Raw genomic sequence first — 23,784 nt, 5'->3', positions numbered from 1 at the left:
AGAATAAGTCTTAATTCGAGTAACTTAGTCTAGTCCGGATTGCTCCCCACAACTGTCATACTGTTTATGTAAAATGTAGCGTGCTAGGTAAATAATTCTCCTTTTTTTAGTTGGTATATTCTTAAGATCTTTCTGTGTATAGAAAGAATATAGTATTAATACATAGAAAGCATTGTTTTTACAGGCAGAGTTAGAGACAGAGTGAAAGGTCTTCCTTTTTTCTGTTGGTTCACCCCCAAACTGGCCGCCACGGTCAGTGCGTTGCAGCTGGTGTGCTGCGCTGATCCGAAGCCAGGAGCCAGGCGCTTCCTCCTGGTCTCCCATGCGGGTGCAGGGCTCAAGCACCTGGGCCATCCTCCACTGCCTTCCTGGGCCACAGCAGAGAGCTGGACTGGAAGAGGAGCAACCGGGACAGAATCGGGCGCCCCAACCGGGACTAGAACCTGGGGTGCTGGCGCCGCAGGTGGAGGATTAGCCTAGTGAGCCATGGCGCTGGCCAAAAAGCATTTTTTTTAACTGATGTGGAATACTACGCCATGCCAGAGTTTAACTAGCTCTTACTTATGACTATTTGCGTTTTCTCCAGTCTTAGAATCACAGCAGTGTGGTAAATAAGCTAGCGTGCATATTATTTTACATACATGCAGACATAACTGCTGGATACATTTCCACAAGTAGGATTGTTGAGTCACTGGGCAGTGTGTTTATAATGCTGGTAAATGTTCCCCTCCTTCAATCTGGTGCTATTTTGAACTCTTACAGTTGTTTAAAGATTTGTTTTTATTTATTTGAAAGAGTTACAGAGAGAGGTTGTCCATCCATTGTTTCACTCCCCAAGTGGTTGCAATGGCCAGAGCTTGAGCTGACCTGAAGCCAGGAGCAAGGAGCTTCTTCAGAGTCTCCCACGTAGGTGCAGGGGCCCAAGGCCTTGGGTCATTTTCTGCTGCTTTCCCAGGCACATTAGCAGGGAATTGGATTGGAAGTAGAGCAGCCGGCACTCAAATTGGAGCCCATATGGGATGCTGGCACCAGAGGCTGGGGCTTTAACCCACTGTACTACAGCACTGGCTCCCATGTAAATAGTTTTTAAATGTACTATTTAGGAATATTGACAAGAGTCTGTATGTGTTCAGTGCACACACATTGTTTCCTCTGCTGTTTTTGACCCACAGTTGGTTGAATTCTGGGCCACAGAGCCGTTGGGGATGGAGAGCCTGCCGCAGTGTAGGAGAGTACCTGTGTCTCCGTAACGTCTGGGGAAGCATGGTTACCAGTCTGTGGATTTGTGTATCAGTGTGGTAGCTGAGAAGTGCTACCACAGTGTGGTTTTAATGTGCATTGGTTTCGTTATGAATGCGGCTGAGCATCTTGTCATGTGTGTAAAGGCTAGATGTGTTTCTTTTTCTGTGAACTGTCTGTTCATGCCCTTTACACATATTTCTCTTTGGTTGCTTTCTTACTGGTTCCTCAGATTTTACAAATTAGTCTATGATATGAGTTTCAGTGAACCTTGCTTTATTGCTTTTTAAGTTTACTGTAATATATTTTGATAAAACAGAAGGCTTACATTTTTTTCTTTAAATTTTACATAGTTAACCTTTTATGTGTCTGGATTTTGACTCACTTAAAGGCCTCCAAGAGTTTTTGGATTTCGCTTGTGTTTTCTTTCATTGTCTTTGATGGTTTCAATTTTACATCTCAGTTTCTGATCAGAGTTGAATGTGTAGAATCAACTTTATTTTTTTCTATATGTTTACTAGTTATCTCTCTCTTTTTTTTTCTTAAGATTTTATTTATTTGGTTGAGAGGTAGAGTCCTGGACAGAGAGAGGGAGAGACAGAGAGAAAGGTCTTCCATCTACTAGTTCACTCCCAAAGTGGCTGCAACAGCCGGAGCTGGGCGGATCCAAAGGCAGGAGCCAGGAGCTTCTTCCAGGTCTCCCACGTGGGTACAGGGGCTCAAGCACTTGGACCATCTTCTACTGCTTTCCCAGGCCATTAGCAGACAGCTGGACTCTAAGAGGAGTAGTGGGACAGGAACTGACACCCATATGGGATGCCAGTGCCTCAGGCAGAGGCTTAGCCTGATACCATAGCACCAGCCCTGGTTACTAGTTATCTTTGCACATTTGTTTCAGGCCTCATCTTTGTATACATGGTTACTGTATGTGAGTGTCTGGGTGTGTTGACCTTGGAACTGACTGTTCCATCAGTCTGTCTACCTGTTTGACAGTGCCACATTATTGGTTTCATAAAATGTTTTAATATCTTTTTTTTTTTTTTTTTTTTGGACAGGCAGAGTGGACAGTGAGAGAGAGAGACAGAAAGGTCTTCCTTTTGCCGTTGGTTCACCCTCCAATGGCCGCTATGGCCGGCATGCTGCGGCCGGCGTACCGCGCTAATCCGAAGCCAGGAGCCAGGTGCTTCTCCTGGTCTCTCATGCGGGTGCAGGGCCCAAGCACTTGGGCCATCCTCTGCTGCCCTCCCGGGCCACAGCAGAGAGCTGGACTGGAAGAGAGGCAACCCGGACAGAATCCGGCACCCCGACTGGGACTAGAACCCGGTGTGCCGGCGCCACAAGGCAGAGGATTAGCCTAGTGAGCCATGGCGCTGGCCTGTTTTATTAGATTGAGATCATGGTAAATTTATAAACTTGAAATCTATTTGACTTCTCCAAGCCTCAGTTTCCTAATATGTAAAAGGAACAATACTGTCTTTTTAAATAAGAATGTTGGAAAGATTAAAAGAGAAAGCCTGTGACACTCAAGATTAAGTTCCTGTTGCACCACTCCCACCAACAAATGTTAAGGTTGCTCTTAGCGCTTTTCTACTCTTAGCCCTGTCACGTTTAAATGAGAAAGAAGAAAGCCGTGGAGGAAAAAACAAGAAAGAGATATTCAAACTGAAGTTAAAACTAAGCTCCTACTCAATTTGAGCAGGATAATCAAAGCGTTTGAGAACAGAGGACAAACTCAGTCTGGCATTCAAGGCCCTTTCGGATTTTGTAGCTTTGCTGCTGGTTGCTCGCCTGGGTCCTCGCATCCCAACAAGGACGCTGCTTACGTTCCCAGAGGCCTCCTTTTCCTGTGACACCATCCCTCCTACTGAGAATGTTCTGCCAGTTCAGCTGACTGCTGCCCCCACTACAGTAAAACACGGTATCTGTTTCCTCAGACAGCTTCTCTGTAGCTGGGCTTTAGTAGACTGGAGGCTCTGTGAGGAGACAGCCTGTCATCTTGTGCAATAAAGAATGTCTAGTATCATCAAAACACCAAACAATACTCATTCAGGTAATTGTCAAGGAAGTGGATGAATAATTGACTTTGGTCTTGGTTTTGTATTCTGCAAGGGTACTTCAAAGTGTTCATGGAAAATGGAATTAAAAGATAAGCTTATTGGCTGGCGCCCTGGCGCAGTAGGTTAATCCTCCACCTGCGGCGCTGGCATTCCATATGGGCGCCAGTTCTAGTCCTGGCTGTTCCTCTTCCAGTCCAGCTCTCTACTGTGGCCTAGGAGAGCAGTAGAAGATGGCCCAAGTCCTTGGACCCCTGCATCCACGTGGGAGACCTGGAAGAAGCTCTTGGCTCCTGGGTTCAGATCGGCGCAGCTCTGGCTGTTGTGGCCATTTAGGGGGTGAACCAACAGATAGAAAGCCTTTCTGTCTCTCCCTCTCACTGTCTGTAACTCTACCTCTCAAATATAATCTTTTATTATTATTATTATTTTGACAGGCAGAGTTAGAGAGACAGAGTGAAAGGTCTTTCCGTTAGTTCACCCCCCAAATGGCTGCTACGACTGGCGCACTGCGCTGATCTGAAGCCAGGAGCAAGGTCCCCCTTCCTGGTCTCCCATGCGGGTGCAGGGCCCAAGGACTTTGGGCCATCCTCCACTGCCCTCCCGGGCCACAGCAGAGAGCTGGACTGGAAGAGGGGCAACCAGGACAGAATCCGGCGCCCCAACTGGGACTAGAACCTGGTGTGCTGGCGCCGCAGGTGGAAGATTATCCTAGTGAGCCGTGGTGCCAGCCAATAAAACCTTAAATAAGCCTATTTTGTTGCAAAAAATTTTGAAATTCATATGTAGTTTTTTGTAATAGGCATTTTCCTGAATTTTTGGTGACCTGTTATGTACATGGACTTGAATTTTTTTCACCCAAATAAACTTAAATTTTAATTCAAGTTTACGTGAACTTTTTAAAGTATGGTTGTATTAAATGTCTGGGTAACTCTTAACGCACCTAGTACAGTGTAAGCCTGTGGAAGATAAGGACCATGCCCTTTTTTGATGAGAGTAGTAGGTATCATAAATAATGGTGCCAGTGGAGGTGGTGAGAGGCAAGTTGTTTTTTTGTTTTTGTTTTTGTACTAAGAGCCCAGGGCAGTTGTTTGGCACAGTGGTTGTCCCATATTGGAATGCCTGGGTTTGAGTAGCTCCGTGACTCCACGGCTCCACTTTGGATTCCAGCTTCCTACTAGTGGGTACCTGGGAGACAGTAGGTAATGCTAATACTTGGATTTCTATTTCCCTCTTGGAAGACCTGGGTTGAGCCTGGGCTCTTGGCTTTGACCTGACCCATTCCCACCTCTTGAGAGCACTTGGGGAGTGAACTGGCACATGGAAAATCCCTGCCTGTGTCTCTCTGCCTTTTAAAGAAACAAATAGAAATTTTTAAAGTTCATGGGAAATTAAAAGATATTTATTTACAAACCTTGTGGGGGCCAGCACTGTGGCGCAGTGAGTTAACGCCCTGGCCTGAAGAGCCGGCATCCTTTTTGGATGCTGGTTCGAGACCCGGCTGCTCCATTTCCCACCTAGCTCTCTGCTGTGGCCTGGGGAAGCAGTAGAAGATGGCCCAAGTCTTTGGGCCTCTGCACCTGGGTGGGAAACCCGGAAGAAGCTCCTGGCTCCTGGATTCGGATCGGCGCAGCTCCGGGTGTTGCGGCCAATTGGGGAGTGATCAGCAGATGGAAGACCTCTCTCTTTCTCTCTCTCTGCCTCTCCTCTCTCTGTGTAACTCTGACTTTGAAATAAATAAATAAATCTTTAAAAAAAAAAAAGCCTTGTGTTTCTACTACCACTGATGTACATTTACTGAACATTTGTTCTATCCCAGGCATGCTTTAGAATCCTTGATATGGATTATCTCATACAGTCCTTAGCAGTCTTGTTGGTTGGGTACTGTTAGTCTGCACGGGGGACACAGGCACACTGAGGAGGGGTGGCTTGCCCAAGGTCACAGCCAGGAGTTGGTCGAGCTGGGTTTTAATTGCAGATGCCCTGAGTTCAACCTCAACTCCTTAACCTGCTACCATGTTCCAGGCTTGTTTGTTGAATGTGGTCATTTATAGGTCTTTGCACAGTTGGGGAAAAGTTCTTATTACACTTTCAACTTTGTTCTTTCCTTCTCAACCGTCCCACTTTGGTGATTTCTCTTTTGTTCTTTGGATTTATCTTGGACTTCACGTCTGCAGGAAGATTTCCCTGACACCCTTTTGCTGATATGTGGTAGATGCTCAGTAAAAAGTAATGTATGTATTTATTTATTTTTTTAGGTTTATAATAAAGGTGCTAAGGAGGAGAATGTAAGACAAAAATAATTAAATATTTCACAGAGGTAAGTGTTTTATGATTTAATTTTTTGAAAGAAACTTTTTTCTTTTCAAAAATTCCTCTTTGCAGCCTGCTTTCTTTACAGTAGAGACTGTCTTAGGAGTATTTTAAGTTCCTAGAACCTCAGATATTTGACATGCATGCCTGGTGTGTGAACTGTTTGAATAAGTTCATTCAGCTTCTCCTGCCTCTTTGAATATAAGCTTTAAATTCTCATCATTTCATTGATGAGAACGTGGTGCTAAGCAGGAGATCTGGCAGGTGGAAACCCATTTGCTGGTTGTCTGTATTTGTAACAGTCAGTGAATACTTCCTTTTTGAAATGGGGAGAATTTAAAGTCACTTTTGGTGAGACAGCAACGCTTCCTTTTCTTCAAATAAAAATTTGTTGAGTTTTCTGATGACTGTTTTCTTATGTTGGGTTTTCTTTTTATAATAATGGGAAAACTTATCAGTATAAAGCAATGTAATGATAAAAGCAAGCCCCTAACCCATACCATCAGGAAACGACTGCCATTACTATTTTGATGAATATACTTCTAGAAATTTATGGATACAGAAGAATTAATACACAGCATTTTAAATAATTGGTCTATATATACTATATATGGTGATCTTTTGAAAAAATGTTCCTTAGTTTTCTACTTGGGAATTTGAAAAGATGCGCATACATGAGAGTCACTGATGGCATCATATTCATTGTTTAGCAACACTGTGCCTTATTTTCTCCTTTGATAACCATTTAGTTGTCTCAGTTTTCTTTCTTGTGAATAATGGTATGTTGATATTGTACACTTGTTCATATATCTTAAAAGTAAAACTGCTGGATCAAATATTAGACATATTTTAATCTTCATAAATTATTATTTATTGGAGAGAGAGAGGGAGAGCATTCCTGTCCACTAGTTCATTCCACAAATGCCCTCAACAGGTAGGGCTGGGCCAGGCAGAAGCTAAGAGCTTAGAACTCAGTGTGCTCTCCTCCTCTGCCTGAGTCGTCATCTGCTGTCTCTCATGGCGCGCTCAGCAGGAAGCTGGATTAGAAGCAAGAGTAGCTGAGACTCAACCCAGGCACTCTGATACGGGATGTGGGACACATTTTAAATTAACCTGTTTCTGTAGAGACTACCAGTGTATACCCCTACCCAAAGTTCATGACAGTCCTGTTTGTCTTGCCCTTGCCTGTGCTGGGTTGTTAATCTTTTTCATCTTTGCCAATTCTGTAGAAGAAAAGCAACAGTATCCTTCTGAGATAGCCTTTTTATTTTTATTTTATTGGAATAAACCTTTCATCTTTCAAAGACTTGTTTTTACTAACATGAAGGTACTTGTTGGTAACATACTTGTGGTCGTCAAGTGAGACAATATTGGACTTTAAATGTACTGAAAATTTTTAAAATATGTTGAGTTCTTTGTTTTTAGGTCTCTGACCAATTTTTATTCATTAACTTACTGAATTAGTTTGAATATTAAGTTTTCTTCTATAGAGAGCAACACCTTTGTTTTCTAATTCACTTACAGGGGAGCTTGAAGCATTCAAAGCAAATTTCTTAAAGCTTTCAACTTGGATATGCATTGCAGATTAGTGTGTAGAATTTGCTAACTTGGGTAACAGTGCAATACTACTGAGTTATGTGGATCATGTGACTATACATTCACCTGTAAACCAATGTATATTTGAGTTTCTTCTGCCTAAGGGATTTTTACCAGTTTCATTTATCTGATTGGTATCTAATTTTATGTTTGCTTTAGATTTCGTTTCAATTAAGGAAGGTCTCACATGAAACTAATATCAGCTTTGTCATTGATCTATTATTTGTTCTTTGAGTTAATAAGTCAGATGTCAACTGTTTTTCCTAGATATCAAATGCATATTCATATAGATTGCCCTTCATGTAGGTGCTTTTCTTTCCACCCCAGGTTAATATAGTTGACTGAACAGTGAGTTGGGGACCACATGGTCCAACTGGTGTTTACATCAAGTCCAGGCCGGCGCCGCGGCTCAATAGGCTAATCCTCCACCTTGCGGCGCCGGCACACTGGGTTCTAGTCCTGGTCGGGGAGCCGGATTCTTTCCCGGTTTCCGCTCTTCCAGGCCAGCTCTCTGCTGTGGCCCGGGAAGGCAGTGGAGGATGGCCCAAGTGCTTGGGCCCTGCACCCCATGGGAGACCAGGAGGAAGCACCTGGCTCCTGGCTTCGGATTAGCGCCATGGGCCGGCCGCAGCGCGCCAGCCGTGGCGGCCATTGGAGGGTGAACCAACAGCAAAAGGAAGACCTTTCTCTCTGTCTCTCTCTCTCACTGTCCACTCTGCCTGTCAAAAAAAAAAAAAAAAAAATCAAGTCCAGACTTGGCAGACACCCAGATGGTTTCTGAAAGAGTTAACAGTTGATATTATTGTTGATATTAAGGTGTAAAGAAGAAATGCCTTGAATTTTAATTCGGAAAATAAAACTAGCATTTGTGCTTTTTTATATGTACCTAAATTGAGACATACATAATTGTAGTGACACTTGATACTGTAACATTTTGTGGCATTTTGTTTGGAATTTTGATTTAGACTGTATCTCACTGATTTTCAAAATCATACATACTACCGTGTTTTAAATACACTTATTTATTTGTTTGCTTGTTGGTAGGGGCAAAGTAAGTATCTAACCTAGGTAGAATATTCAGTTTATTAAAGAATCCTTTGTTTAGGCCTGGGGATATTCTTCAAAGGTATTATTATTATTATTATTATTATTTGAGGACAAGGATATAGTGAATGCTCCCAATTATACTTTTCGTTATAATGGAGAGAAAATGAGTTATGCTTTAATTGTATGGCTCAGCATTTAGTTTTAAAAAGTAGGGAAATAGATTGCCAGCCATCGTGAGGAATGTATAAAATTTTGTCCAGGGGCCGGTGTTGTGGAGTAGTAAATTAAGCCTCTGCCTAGAGTGCCAGCATCCCTAGGGTGTGGGTGCTGGCTTGTGTTCTGGCTGCTCCTCTTTTGATCCAGCTCTCTGCTGATGGCCTGGGAAAGCAGTGGAAGATGGCCCAAGTTCTTGGGCCCTGGCACCCACGTGGGAGACCTGGAGGAAGCTCCTGGCTCCTGGCTTCTCATCAGCCCAGTCCTGGCTGTCGCGACCATTTGGGGAGTGAACCAGCGGATGGAAGACCTTTCTCTCTCCCTCTGTCTGTAACTCTCTCTGAAATAAATAAATAAAATCTTTAGAAAAATCTCTGTATCTTTGTTCAATGTCTTGCCTATTAAAAGCTTTCCTGTTTCCTAAACTAGTGTTCACAGCAAAAATAAGCAGAGAGGACGGAGCCCTTACATAACAGATTTAAGCACTGTTTGATCTCTTGTTTTATATGCTTTGTTTCCTCTGGAATATGGGATTCTAAAGAATGGATGAATGAGTTTTAATTAGTATTTTTTTAAACTTTTATTTAATAAATATAAATTTCCAAAGTACAGCTTTTGGATTACAGTGGCTTTTCCCCCATAACCTCCCTCCCACCCACAACCCTCCCCTCTCCCGGTCCCTCTCCCATTCCATTCACATCAAGATTGATTTTCAATTATTTTTATATACAGAAGATCAATTTATTATATACTAAGTAAAGATTTCAACAGTTTGCACTCACACAGATACACAAAGTATAAAGTACTGTTTGAGTACTAGTTATAGTGTTAATTCACATAGTACAACACATTAAGGACAGAGATCCTACATGGGGAGTAAGTGCACAGTGACTCCTGTTGTTGATTTAACAACTGACACTCTATTTATGGCGTCAGTAATCACCCTAGGCTCTTGTCATGAGTTGCCAAGGCTATGGAAGCCTTCTGAGTTTGCCAACTCCGATCTTATTTAGACAAGGCCATAGTCAAAGTGGAAGTTCTCTCCTCCCTTCAGAGAAAGGTACTTCCTTGGTGGCTCGTTCTTTCCAGTGGGATCTCACTCAGAGATCTTTCATTTAGGGTTTTTTTTTTTTTTTTTTGGCCAGAGTGTCTTGGCTTTCCATGCCTGAAATACTCTCATGGGTTTTTTAGCCAGATCTGAATGCCTTAAGGGCTGATTCTGAGGCCAGAGTACTGTTTAGGACATCTGCCATTCTATGAGTCTGCTGTGTATCCCGCTTCCCATGTTGGATCGTTCTCTCCTTTTTAATTCTATCAGTTATTATTAGCAGACATTAGTCTTGTTTATGTGACCCCTTTGACTCTTAACCCTATCATTATGATCAATTATGAACTGAAACTGATCACTTGGACTAGTGAGATGGCATTGGTACATGCCACCTTGATGGGATTGAATTGGAATTCCCTGGCACGTTTCTAACTCTACCGTTTGGGGCAAGTCCTATTGAGCATGTGCCGAACTGTACATCTCTTCCCTCTTTTATTCCCACTCTTATATTTAACAGGGATCACTTTTCAGTTAAATTTAAACACCTAAGAATAATTGTGTGTTAATTAAATAGTACAACCAATAGTATTAAGTAGAACAAAAAATATTAAAAGGGATAAAGTATTAAGTTGTTCATTGACAGTCAGGATAAGGGCTGATCAAGTCATTATTTCTTTAGTATTTTAGCAGCAGTTTTTTGTATGTAATATTTTTAATTGATTAAACAATCCTTTAGCAACAACTTTTGCACTTTAATTTGCTTAACTCTTTCTTAATGAGTAGTCCAAGGTTAAACCTAGGCAGAATTAAAATTATAGTCTCTGTTAATAAGGCTTTAAATTAGGTTTTTCTGGACTTTTCCCTTTTCTATCTCATTGTGGCAGTGGTATAATCTTGTACTGTTTTCTAAAATAACCAAAGTTTCGGGTTCTTGAATCTTTTTTTTTGTGGCTGTGGAGGAATTTGCTTGTATGGTAGCTTTCATTTTACTGATGAGTTAATTTCTTTAATTGCATGATTTAAGACCTTGATTCTAAAGATGCTGCTTGAGAGTGAAGAAATACTAGTAGTTAAGCAAAAGTTCTAATTAAAATTAAGGCTTTATCATTTGTTTTTTCTTTTAGCTGCGTTTGTAAAATTTTTTATGCTGTATTTAAGCAGAAGCTTTTCAGGCTCTTTCATTTTAAATGGGTTGGATTTTATGCATTTGTAATGGTCTCTTCCTATTTTAGGCCTAAAGCTTAAAGTTTCGACTGGCAGGATAAGTGGTCATTTGGTTGGAAAGTTGGACAGAAAAGAAAAAAAAAAGCTCTGTCTTCATGTCCAGAATCTGTGGCAAAGGCCTATTTCGGAGGGAACTTGAACGATCAGGGTGAGAGTGTTGAATTGCAGTAGGAGGATAAAGGTGATTAAAGCATTGTTTATCTATAGCCACGTAGATAATAGATCGCCAGTGAAGACAACAGCAGGGCTCACTTCTTTGGTGTTGTTGAACAACGGAGTTGTTCTCTCCCATGGTGGTATAACTCAGAATCTTAAGGGTAGAGTTTTGGAAAGATGAAGGGAGAAGAGTAGCTTTAGGCCACAGCTTCCATGATGAGCTCAGTGGAAGTCCTGAGGCTTATCCTGACCTCTGAGTGTCCCTCCCTCCAGAAATTTCCTTCCTTCCCAACCCAGGGTGCGTGGTCCAGTGTTGTGGCCTGATGGAAGTGTGTCTGGGACTGGGAGGGGGCATCTGATTCTTAGTCCAGCATGGGAAGCAGCTGGAAAACCGTCTTTCATTTTCTGTCATAGCTGTGTGATGGCAACTATTGGAATTTCACACTCGTGTTCCTTTGTTCAGAAAAGATAAGGTGAGGGTTAAGTGTTTGTGTATGTTAAAGGCAGTAAGATTTGTTTTAAATATATTTCAGTCTGTTCTAATGTGACAGGGTTTTTCTGTCTGAACCTTCAAGCAGCCATCACTCAAACATTAATTGCTGTCAGTGAGAAAGGATATCCTCCTACGTCTTCTCTGGAGTTCTTGAAACCGTCCCACTTCCTTTTTTCTTTTACCTTAAGAACTGAGTCCTGACGCTTGGGAATTATAATCAGATTGCATCAATCTTTATGGAAAGGTTACCAATTATTGCACTGCAAAATATGCATTTCCCTGTAACAGTGAGTGTTTCTCCTGGTGTGCCTCTCAGTTCAGTGCTTTTAAAGACCTCTTAGGTGAATGAATGCCTTGTGTGGGACCATGATTTAATACTGAAAGAGACTTCATTGATGGCTTTCTTACCTTTAGATCTATGGATGAGGGGAGGGAGACTGAGGGGGATACTTCTTTTAATATGGGATTTCCATAGTCTCTTTCAGTTGTTCAGATGTCCCGGGGGTAGGAGGATGGCAGATGCTGGTGACTTCCACTATGCTACGTAACATCTGCTGTGAAGAATGGCGAGCAGTGAGGATTTTTATGGTGGGGTATATACTGAGCATGGTGCTGTCCTTTGTGTGCGTACATTACTTCATGTTGTTCTCACAGCACCAGTGGAAGGCCCTCAGTGAGATTGTGAAATGTGTCCGTGGGTGTGGAGCTGGCAAGTTAAAAAAACAAAATCATAACCTGAATCCAGATCTCTCCGGCTCCAAAGTCAGTACTCTCTTTGTGTGTGTGCCAGCAGATGCTGGTAGACTGTTAGAAAGTTGTTTCCATCGTTGTAGGTAGTTGAAATGTTGGGCAGAAGGAAAGTAAAGTGGCTTCATCACCAGCATCATCATCATCTCCCCCTCCTCTCTATTTCTCAGGTTCTTCAGCAGCCTGGTGAGTCTAGGGGCCTGCCAGGGTGTCGGGCTCATTGTGTTCAATACAACATAAGCTTGTTTAATTTAGCAACGCTCTGAGATGAAAGGTTCATGACTGCCAAGTACAAACAGACCTTCTGCGGGATGTTAATTTGGTTATAGGAGAGACTGCTTGTTTTTCCTTGCCCTGTGCTAATAAAGAAGCTGGCACATTTTCTCATGAGTAAAAAGGACTTTGACACGTTTAAATGTGTTTAATCAAAGGGAGGTGAGCAGTTTTGATAAACGTTTTTCTTTGTGCAGACTGGTTAATTTCATTCCGTACCTGCCAGCTAATTGCAAATTGCGGGCTCTTTTGTTCTTTCCTCTTTCTTCTTTGGGTTGGTTTTATGGTCGGCATAGGGATTTATTGGTAGGAAAATAAATTGTTTCCTCATTTGAATAGATTGTGTGCATTTTTACAACAGGTTATCCTGTAGCAGGCAGAATTATTCGACCAGGCCTCTGCATAGAATTGTTACTACATGACACTGTGCAGCCTGTTTTTTTTTTTAAATAATTTTATTGAGATAAAATTCATATACCGTAAAGTTCGCTCTTAAAGTGTACAGTTGAGTTTTTTTAGAAAGGTTTATACATTTATTTGAAAGAGTTACAGAGAGGGAGGGAGAGACAGAGATCTTCCATCTGCGGGTTCACTCCCCAAATGGCCACAATGGCTGGGCCTGGGCCAGGCTGATGCCAGGAGCCTGGAGCTCCATCCTAGTCTCTCACCTGGATGCAGGTGTCTCTCATTTGGGCCGTCTTCTGCTGCTTTCCCAGGCCCATGAGCAGGGAGCTGCATCAGAAGTGGAGCAACCAGGACTCCTATTGGTATTCATATGGACGCTGGCGTCATAGGCAATGGCTTATTTTGCTGTGCCACAGTGCTAGCCCCCATGAATTTTTTTTTTTTTAGTATATTCATAGAGTTATGCACTGTTCATTACTATCTGATTCCAGAACACTTTTGTCATCCCCAAAAGAAGCGCCGTACCCATCAGCAGAACTTACATTCTCCCCTCCTCCTTGCTCTGGCGTACACTGGTTGACTTTGTCTCTGTAGAGTTAGCCATCCTGGACACATCATATAAGTGAAATCATTCAGAATGCGGCCTTTCACTTAGTTTTTGGGGTTCATTTAGATTGTAGCATACAACAGAGCTTCATTCCTTTTTATTGCCAAAGAGTTCTCCATTGTATGGCTATACCACATTTTAAAATCCATTTTGGCTGTTAAGAAACATGTTATTTTTTGTGAACTTTTTAAAAAAGATTTATTTATTTATTTGAAAGAGTTACACAGAGAGAGGAGAGGTGGGGGGGGGGGGTCTTCCATCTGCTGGTTTGCTCCCCAATTGGCTGCAATGGCCAGAGCTGCGCCGATCTGAAGCCAGGAGCCAGGAGATTCTTCCAGGTCTCCCATGTGGGTACAAGGGCCCAAGGATTTGGGCCATCTTTTGCTGCTTTCCCAATCTATAGCAGAGAGCTGGATTGGAAGTAGAGCAGCCGGGTCTTGAACTGGTGCCCATATGGGATGCCGGCGCTTCAGGACAGGGCGTTAACCCGCTGCACCACAGTGCTGGCCCCATGAACATGTTTGTGAATAGATTTTTTTTTTTTAAGATTTATTTATTTGAAAGGCAAAATTAGAAGGAAAGAGAGTATCATGTGATAACTCTATTACTCTGTTTAACTTTTTTTTTTTGTTTATTACTCTGCAAGGCAAAGTAGTGGACAGAAAGAAAGATCTTCCATCTGCTGGTTCGCTCCACAAATGCCCATGATAGCCAGGGCTGGGTCAGCCCAAATACAGGAGCCTGGAATGCCATCTGGGTCTTCCCATGTGAGTGACGGAGGACTAGGCACTTGATGCAGTCTCTACTGTTTCCCAGGATACACTAGTACGAAGCTGGATTGGAAACAAGATAGCCAGGACTCAAATTGGCACTCTGATAGAGAATAAGGCATCACAGTGACTTAACCTGCTGCACCACAAAGCTTTCCTGTCTGTTTAACTGTATGTGGGACTGCAGTTTGTTTTTTTTCTTTCTTTTAGGCAGAGTTACACAGAGAAAGAGAGGCAGAAAGAGAAAGTCTTTTATCCACTGGTTCACTCCCCAATTGGCCGCAGCAGCCGGAGCTGTGCCGATCCAGAGCCAGGAGCTTCTTCTGGGTCTCCCATGCGGGTGCAGGGGCCCGAGGACTTCTGCTGCTTTCCCAGACCGTAGCAGAGAGCTGGATCGGAATTGGAGCTACCAGGTCTCTTAACTGGCGCCCGTATGGAATGCCGGCACTGCTGATGGCAGCTTTACCGCTATGCCGCAGCGCCAGCCCCACACTGTTTTTCAAAGCAACTGCAGCATTTTCTATTCCAGACCAATGTTTGAGGGTTCTACTTTGTCCACTTCTTTGTCAACACTTCTCCGTGTTTGGCCTTTTTGCTTTTTGTTTTTCTCACAGTAGCCATCCTAATGGATATGAATTGGTAACTCATTGTGCTTTTGGTTTGCATTTCTCTGATAGCTGATGTTACTGAATATCTTCATATGCTTTTTAGCCATTTTTGTGGTGCGTTTCGGGAAATACTGACTCAAACTCTTTGCCCATTTTAAAAATTGGGTTTTCTTTTTATGGAATTCTAACAGTTCTTTATGTATTCTGAATAGACACACCCTTATCAAATACATGAATTATACATTTTTTATTTTATATGCTGTGTTATCTCTTTAACTCCTTAATGTTCTTTGAAGAAAATAGTTATTTGTTTTGATGAAGTCTAGTTTACCCATTTTTTTGTTACTGTGCATTTTCTCTGAAAATTTCTGTAAGTTAGAAAATACCTTATTTCTGGACTTCTCCCATTTAAGAAATTTGTACAAAACTAGTTCATTAACTGTAAATGGGTTAGAGGTATTAGGCATCTTGTACGTTTTCAGATGTTCTTCTCTAATTCGTTGTGAGAAGACCAAGTTTTGTAGCCTCATACCCAGTGTGCTTTTTTCGTTTTAAATCAGAAACATGTCTTTGGGTATCACCTGGCTTAGAGTGCATGCAGCATTCAGTGAGCACTTACATGTGTCTGATGTGATCCCGAGGTGAGTAGGGGAGGTGGCCCTATCCTTAAGGAACTCATGCTCACATGCCGTGCTGACAGCTTCCACAGAAGATGGGGAGGTTCATAGGATGGAAGAGGAGGTATTCTGTGGTTGAGAAGGCCTCGTAAGAGAGCGCATGCCAGTTTTGGGTCCACAGAGATGGGTGAGTGACAGACTTCCTGGTTCAGCATGTGAGTCTTTCTTCAGGTTACTTGTTGCTTTGTATGCTGTGTATATTGGTACCAGGTACCTTACAGCAGCCTTATTTAGGATATTTGTTGTAATAAAATGTAGTCACAGATGTGATGACTTTGATGCCTATAAGTGAGCCTAAAGAATGAGGCTTCTTAAAATTTCTTCACATTGACCAAAAAGGAAAACAGTTCAGCATGAGGTGTGTGTATTTGTGTGTGTGTGTGTGTGTGTGTGTGTGTGTGTGTGAGAGAGAGAGAGAGAGAGAGAGAGAGAGAGAGAGAACACAAACGAACACAGACTAACCCAGGACAAAGACTAAGCCCAAGTAGTTCTACAGCCAGAGCATAAAATGAGAGACTAGGAGTAGCAATTGCCTGGCTGGAGGGGAAGATTGTGGAGTTGAGCATGTCCTCTAAAGGAATTTAGATTTTCCTGTTGGTAGTGGGAACCACTGAAAGAGTCTAGTGGAGGAGGAATGACCTGACCACTCTGTTACTCCAGTGTGGGTGCCAGATACAAAGGGCAGCATCAGAGATGCGACCTGATGCATTGTGACACTGGCCCAGGGGAGAGCTGAGAGGCAGGCCCTGCACTAGGGCACTGGTGGCAGAGGTAGAGAATATGGGCTGGAGTTGTTGAAGAAGCATTAGTCAAGATGCCTGACTGCAAGTTAACAGAAGACTCACTTCAGCTATCTTAAGGGAGTTGGGGATGATGGGTCATTGGAAGATGCCTGAAGAAGGTTGCAAAAGCCGTGAAATGCTACCGAAACTAGCAGGACTTGAGAGACCCTAGGGATTGGAAATGGTGCTCATGATCACAGGACAGGAGCCATCCTCTCACTTAGAGCTCCTGCCTCTGAGATTTTGCTTGTAAAATCCCAGGGGCACTTTTGGCTCTGGGTTTTTTGCTCTGTGGTCAAACAGGGGTCTTTGTTGGAAACTTTCTACCATTATCACACTGAGCATTCCTGGAAGAAGTGGGCAGGGGGTCTTCTGGCAGAGCCATCTGTGCATGCCCACTCTGGGAATACTGCCAAACCTGGCAGTTGAGAAAGTCTTGGCATCGGTGGGGGGTGGGGGGGGGTGTCAAGAATGATTCCCAAGTGTGTGATTTGGTAGCCCGTGATGATGCCAGTTCTGCCCCCAGAACATGGTTGAGGGGTGAGCAGGCAGGGAGTAAACTGTATACAGTTTGAGGACACTTTAGTCTGCAGACTCAATCTTAGGTTGCATATTTTGTAATGATCTGGTTTGACTTGATTTCTTTCCCTATTAGAAGTCCCACAAGGACAGGGCCGTCTCTGCTGTGACTTGCAGAGCCTAGCATACTATACTTGGTACATGGTAGGTATGCAATCAGTAAGGGTGAATAAATGAGTGCAGGTGACTGTGCAAAGCAGACAGTTGGTCAGATCGTTTGACTCTCAGGTGAGTATAGGAAATACAGATTCGAAGAGTGGGGACCAGCGTTAGTGCAGTGGACAGTGCCGCCACCTGCGGCGTTGGTCCTGTCCCAGCTGCTCTACTGACCCAACTCCCTGTTAATGGCCTGGGAAAAGCAATGGAAGGTAGTCCAAGAGCTTGGGATCTCTGCTGCCCATGTGGGAAACCCCTAGTGAAGCTCCTGGTTCCTGGCTTTATACTGGCCCAGTGCTGGCCATTGTGGCCATCTGAGGAGTGAACCAGCAGATGGAGGATCTCTCTCTCTAACTCTGACTTTCAAATAAATCTTTTTTTTTTAAAGTCATGAATGTAGGACCCAATGGTTGATAGACCTTGAGAGTTACTGACTCAGGGACATTTTAAAAATTCAGTACTGGCTGGTGCCGCAGTTCAATAGGCTAATCCTCCACCTGTGGCACCGGCACACCGGGTTCTAGTCCCGGTCGGGGCGCCAGATTCTATCCTCTTCCAGTCCAGCTCTTTGCTGTGGCCCAGGAAGGCAGTGGAGGATGGCCCAAGTGCTTGGGCCCTGCACCCCATGGGAGACCAGGAGAAGCACCTGGCTCCTGGCTTCAGATCAGTGTGGTGCGCCAGCCGCAGCAGCCATTGAGGGGTGAACCAATGGAAAAAGGAAAACCTTTCTGTCTCTCTCTCTCTCACTGTCCACTCTGCCTGTCCAAAAAAAAAAAAAAAAAACAGTATTGTATAAATGTGTTGTTTTCACGTAGAGGTAATAAAATTGTGTCCATCCTCCGCCCCCCCCCCCATATGCTGACAGTCCTGCATATGGTTTATGTTTTTCTCAAAATTTTTGTGACAGACTAGAATTAAATGTGATACATAGGAAAATAAAGGTGATAAAGACAGATTCTATTTCCTTTTAAGAATAACTGACTCATAGGACGAAACCGTGGATATGATTTTAGATCACTCCTGTAAACGCTCAGAAGAGATGTTTATAAAAACACTTGGAACAATACAGATTGTACTAAGAAAATGTGCCTTGATCAACTCTGGAGATACAAAGCAAGGAGCTTACTAAATCAGGTCCTGCTTGTGAATGGAGAGGACTGGAAGTTCACCTTAAAACTGAGAATTCAACATCAAGACTTCAATTTCTTTTTTTCTGCGTAGCAGATGTTAACTTAGTTTCATCTTTAATTTAAAAATAAAATGAATTGCAGATTTCAGATCTTGGCATCTTGAAATCCGGCTCCTGATGCCTATCTCTTAATAACTATTGGAACATTAGTCTAGAAATGGAATATGACTTTGGTTTTTTTACCCTTTAATTTTGAGGTGAGTGTGCATCCATCCAACTCTGTTGTCAGGAAAACCAAGCCACCAAGCCATTAGTAGGTTAAATGTGCCATAATTGTATTACTTAAATATTAGAAAAACATAGTTTTATAAAAGTAATATGTTCCTATGTTCACATTTGGAAGAGGTTTTTTTTAAGGTATAAGTACAGTTGAATTACATTTGTAGACTGAATACTCTTGTCCTACCACCCTGCCATATGACAAGATGCTCTAATAAAATGTATATGTTTTTAGTGTCTGTCTGTATTGCTTGGATTCTTTACTCCCCCTACAGTAGAGATGTGAGTCATTTTGTTTATTTAATTTTTCACCAATGAACTTTCATTAAATTTGGCTTTGAATGTAGGCTCAGGGTTAGCAAGTGGTAATCATTTATCCTGACTACACAAGTTATAGCAGCTCGTCTTTTAAAGTTACTGTAAGAGATATATAGGTATAAATATTTTAAAAATAACTCATAATTTCCACTTGAATTGTAGATTAATGCTTGCTCTCTCAGAATTTGAATAAATGTGTGATAGACTAAAACTTTGTGTATTCTGAATTTCACCAAAGCTACTCAAGATTGGGAAGGAGACTATATTTTGTATTTTAATGATAAGATCAAAATCATGAGTTTAAGTCCTGTGTAGGTTACTTAAGTAATTAAGAGGACAATTTCGGTGCCAAGATCTCAGACCCCTACAAATTATATCATGCTTAAAATCAGTTACAAAGCTTAAATTAAAGGATACTGGTTTCTGGCTCCTGGAAAAATAATTAAAATACATCTCATATAGTGTAGCTTATTCTATTTTCTGAAATGATTTTATTCTTTGAGCTTTTTTTTTTTCTGATTAACTCTTCAAAGGTAGTATCATTCAGAATAGAAAAATTCATGACCAAGATGTCAGGAAGGGGGCAAACAGCTCTTTGAGTCCCTTACACAGTTAGTCTGGGACTTGGCAGGGTCACTCCCATAAGGTGCCACTTAAAATTAGATGACACTGAAGTCCACAGTGCGATCGGCCCTCCAGCCCCATGTGTTCATGGGCCTTTATCCTTGGACTCAGCCAATCAAGGACTGAAAATATTTGAAAAATACTGTGTCCTGAATATTTATTATAGACTTTTTTTCTTGTCATTATTACCCAGACAGTATGACAACTAGTCACATAGTTTTTACATTGTATTAGATATTATAATTAATTTGGAGATGATTGAAAGCATACAGGGGAATACGTGTAGGATTCATGCAGTCTGCTGTTTTATAGAAGGGACTTGAGCATCTCCAGGTTTGGGTTTCCCGGGGGGCCCTGGAACTAACCCTCCACAGATCCTGAAGGATGACACTATCTCCACTCATGTAATTTTTGGGTTTTTTTTCAACGACTAGTAATTATAATTCAAAAAGAAACATTGAATAATGGGAGGGGGAAATCCAAATGTTTTATTTCTACCTAGATTTATGTTTCATTTCTACCTAGATTCTAATTAAGGGAGTATTTTGAGAATGAATATGCAAAACAATTGAAATGCTCTTTTATTTAAGTGTCTGTAGGATTTAGTGTGTGTTGCCTAGCTAAGGAATCTGATAAGTGATTCTAAATTACATGAGGATACTTCAAACAAAAAAAAAAACTTTGTGGACAATTGAATTAAAAGCTAAGTTTATTTAGATGCAAAATTGAGATTCATATGTATTGGGGATTTCAGAAAGTTCATGGAAATATGTGTTTCGAAAAAATTATGCATGAGTTTCAAAATTTGCATCAAAATAAAGATTGTTTAATTCCATGTTCCTTGAACTTTCACTTTCCTTCATGTGCCTTCTATATTTATAAATTTTTATTTATTTGGTTTTTGCTTTATTTGGAAGACAGAGGGATCTTCATCTGCTAGTTCACTCCCAAATGCCTGAGCAGCTGAAGGTTTGGGTCAGACCAAATACAGGAGCCTAGAACTCCAGCTGGGTCTCACTGGGAACAGGTCCAGCCGGGAACAGGGACCCAAGTACTTGAGCCATCACCTGCTGCCTTCCAGAGTGCACATTAGCAGTAAGCTGGATGGGAAGTGGAGATGGACTCAGTGTGAAATGGCAGGTATTCCCCGTGTTGGGAGGCAGCGCCCACCACCCCCATGTAGACACTTCTAATATGTCTCAACTGTAGTTTCTATAGTGTAAGTAGCTGATAGATCTTAAATAGTCCTTCTTAATGGACAGTGAGAATGCAGAAGCTGTCTGCTAGTTCTTGCTCTACTGTTACTCAACTCTGAATATAAGTTTTGTCCACCTCTCAAAGATAGCAAAGTAATGTACAGAAATTTTAAAAGAAGGGGGTGGATTTTGTGATTTGTAAACTTCTTTTGTGGATATGTTATCTGTGAAACCCCAGTGTATTAAATGGGTAAAAGAGGGCAGTGGAAGACTGGGCTACAGGAGTGTTGAAAAACCATTGTTCCAGGCTGACATTAACAAAATGTAGAATCTTTTTTTGGGGGAATGAAGACTGAATCACTTATTTATATTTCCTGTTACAATTTTACACCAATTATATGCTTATGTTATAAATATTGGTACCATTTAAAATACAAATTGTTTTAAATATTTAAAGCCGTTTTAGATACAGTCAGGTGTAATTAAGAGCATTAAATGGGAAGGTCACTCAGTAGGTGTGTAACAACAGTCTTGTCATCTTACTGAAGAGACCTTGCCTGAGTTTGCGAGAGTATGGTAATTAAGTCTACCTGAAGCCAGTGCCTGGAAAATGCAGTGTATAACCCAGTCCTGCTGCTGCATTGTAGCTCTTCCTTGTGAAAGGCGAACAGTCAGAATAGCGTGAATTAGACAGCAATAACACACTGAGAGTAATTAAACACCCGGTGCTCATAATGAGATGACTGCGTTCTCAGGTAGGTGTGGTCCAGTTTGGGGCCTGATTTAGGAGACACCTCCTAAAGGGTTCTGGATGTTCCTTTTTGCTTTTAGAATGGGAAACGGCTCTGTGACGTCAGGCTGGTTACCAGGATCATTAACTCTCCACCTGCCTGCAGAATGCTCCGATGTGGGTTTATGGGTTTGTGAGGATGAGTGGAGGTGCTGCATGTGATGTGCTCAGCACAGTGCCAGGTATGTTATACATTGTCATTAGATGTTCGGCTGCAGAACAATGTTTTCCTTCAAGAGGAAATGTAATAGTGGGGCAGTAATTGATGTTGGAAGTGTCAGAAAGAACCACAAAGTGGTTCTGACCTTGAATGGAACTCAAACTGGCGGGTGTCATTTCACTCTTTTACTTTAAGTCAGTACTCATATTGAAGGTGAACTGGGAAGCTTCCACAATTTTTAACTGTTGGTAATTAAATATCTCTTCTTTTTGGATCCTTTTCTTACCATTTTACCTAAACCAAAGCCGTTTTCATTTTTTTTTCTCATTAAACTTTTCTTTAATGGGTCTCAGAATTCTGTGAGGTTTTTGGTCAAGTTGTTTCCATTAACTAATACTGATTTTAAAAACATTTAATAACTTAAAACTGCCATTTTAATTTTTAAAAATTTAAAAAACGAAACGAATACTGTGGTTGGTTTTTCCTTTTATTTTTATGGTTATTGCTTCTCAAGATTGAGACCATTTACAAACTATGCTCACAGAACGTGTGGTCTGAAATGCCGCGGTTACTGAGCACTTGGAAGATTAGTGGTATTTAATGTGGATATAAATTTGAGTACAATATGCTCTGAACATGTGAAAGGGAATCATTATGTCAGTCAAAATTCACTAAAAGCTTATTGTTTAGGAAAATTGTTCCTTTGAGAACACAAAACATTACAGTTCAGAGGCATCCTAAAAAACTGAAAAAGAATAGCTGTTTCTAAGACAATCTGAATCATGTGATCAACAGCTATCTGTGACAGTGCAGTTTTATTGATGTTACGGTTTAGGAAGAAAACCTCAAAGAGACATCACTGCAGGGGAAAACATCAGAAAAGGTTTCAGATGGATGCCCTTTGTGAACTGTGAAGCGCGCTGTAAGTTGTGGCAAGAGATGTAGACCTCTGTGTTCTATTTGTGATGAGTAAATAAAGATACAGCTTTTTTTTTTTAAGATGTACTTATTTATTTGAAAGGCAAAGAGAGAGAGAGAGAAGAGAGAGAGAGCCAGGAGCCAGGAGCTTCCAGGTCTCTCACAAGCATTTGGGCCATCTTCTGCTGCTTTCCCAGGCGCATTAGCAGGGAGCTGGATCAGAAGTGGAGCAGCAGGGACTCGAACCCTCATCCATATCAGATGCTGGCACCCCGGGTGGTGGCTTTACTTGCTTTGCCACAGTGCCAGCTCCAAGATGTAACTTCTAGACCTTGATTCAGTTCAACAGAATTCTCTCTGAACTCAACAGTGGAGAGTATGTTGTGGTGCAGGGTGGTGTTTATCCTCAGTACCAGCCTTGTTGCTATTTTTAGAATCATTTTGTGTTTGTCTACCTAAGTTTTTCACATCTTTCTGTATTTCTAAGCCAGAAGGACCTCCTGGAGCTGACAAGCTCTGTTCCTGCTGTGTTTATAAGTATGGATTTATCTTTGTCCTGAACTCACTCAGGCTTCAAGAGATAACTTTTTCATTCTAGCAGTCTAAGTTGTTGGCAGCACAGCTCTAGTCATCTTACCATTTGTGTGTGTTATTTCAGCTTTGTATTAGAAGGAACACTGGGCTAGTCTGTGCAGCCTATTTCTGCTGACATTCTTTAGTTGTATTATTTTAGTGCCATGACTAAAACCTTACAAAGTATTCCAAGAAAAGTTGCAGAGTGGTTTTGTAATTTGGTACTATTGGCCATTCTGCATGAAATTCAGCTCCTAGAACCGTGCCAGACACAGAGTACATTTGCAGTAAATGTTTGTTTGAATTAATGAATTGCTTTCCGGAAGCTTGTGGTATAGTATTTTCCATGTTAAGTGACCGAGCATTCAGTATTGGTAGTTTAAATGTTCAAGCTTTGTTGAAAGCCCATAAACAGACTCCTGTGCAATCCAGGGAGACCAGTTTGATCACTTTCCCATCCAATAGTAATTTACTTTTACAGTTGTGTTTATATAGAGTAAAGGTCAAAGGAAAAGGTGTACTTGAAGCAGTTACATCAGTTGCTTTGCTTTGGTAAAAGATTTTCAGTATGCTGCCTAACAGGGGACAATTTAACATGGATACTATATAGTTTAGGCAGCCCCCCCCCCTTTTTTTTTTTAAGATTTATTTATTTGAAAGGTAGAGTTCCAGAGAAAGAGAGAGAGAGAGAGAGATCTTCCATCTGCGGGGTTACTCCCCAAGTGGCTGCAATAGCCAGAGCTGGGTCAATCCAGATCTAGGAGCCAAGAGCTTCATCTGCATCTCCTACGTGGGTGCAGGGGACCAAGC

At 41.8% G+C, this 23,784-nt stretch overlaps 1 protein-coding gene across 30 annotated transcripts in view; it reads left to right on the top strand.

The window, feature by feature from the left end:
* The window catches only part of MRTFB (myocardin related transcription factor B), a 295,069-nt gene that overhangs the window by 108,309 nt on the left and 162,976 nt on the right, over positions 1-23,784 (top strand). For 17 of the 30 annotated variants that reach the window (XM_070064809.2, XM_089321811.1, XM_070064810.2 and 14 more), the window contains exon 2: positions 5,552-5,613. The exons of 6 other annotated variants lie outside the window; for them this stretch is intronic. The gene's annotated coding sequence lies outside the window, so the exon portion shown is untranslated. Of the gene's footprint in view, positions 1-5,551; positions 5,614-21,364; positions 21,506-23,784 lie in introns of all 30 variants that reach the window. 7 more of the 30 variants (XM_089321814.1, XM_089321815.1, XM_089321825.1 and 4 more) reach the window with 1 other exon arrangement.

This window comes from Oryctolagus cuniculus, chromosome 19 (assembly GCF_051225735.1).
Source record: "Oryctolagus cuniculus isolate XC-2025 breed Fujian yellow rabbit chromosome 19, ASM5122573v1, whole genome shotgun sequence".
In the NCBI taxonomy this organism is placed as follows: Eukaryota; Metazoa; Chordata; class Mammalia; order Lagomorpha; family Leporidae; genus Oryctolagus; species Oryctolagus cuniculus.
This window is presented reverse-complemented; position numbering and strand designations above follow the sequence as displayed.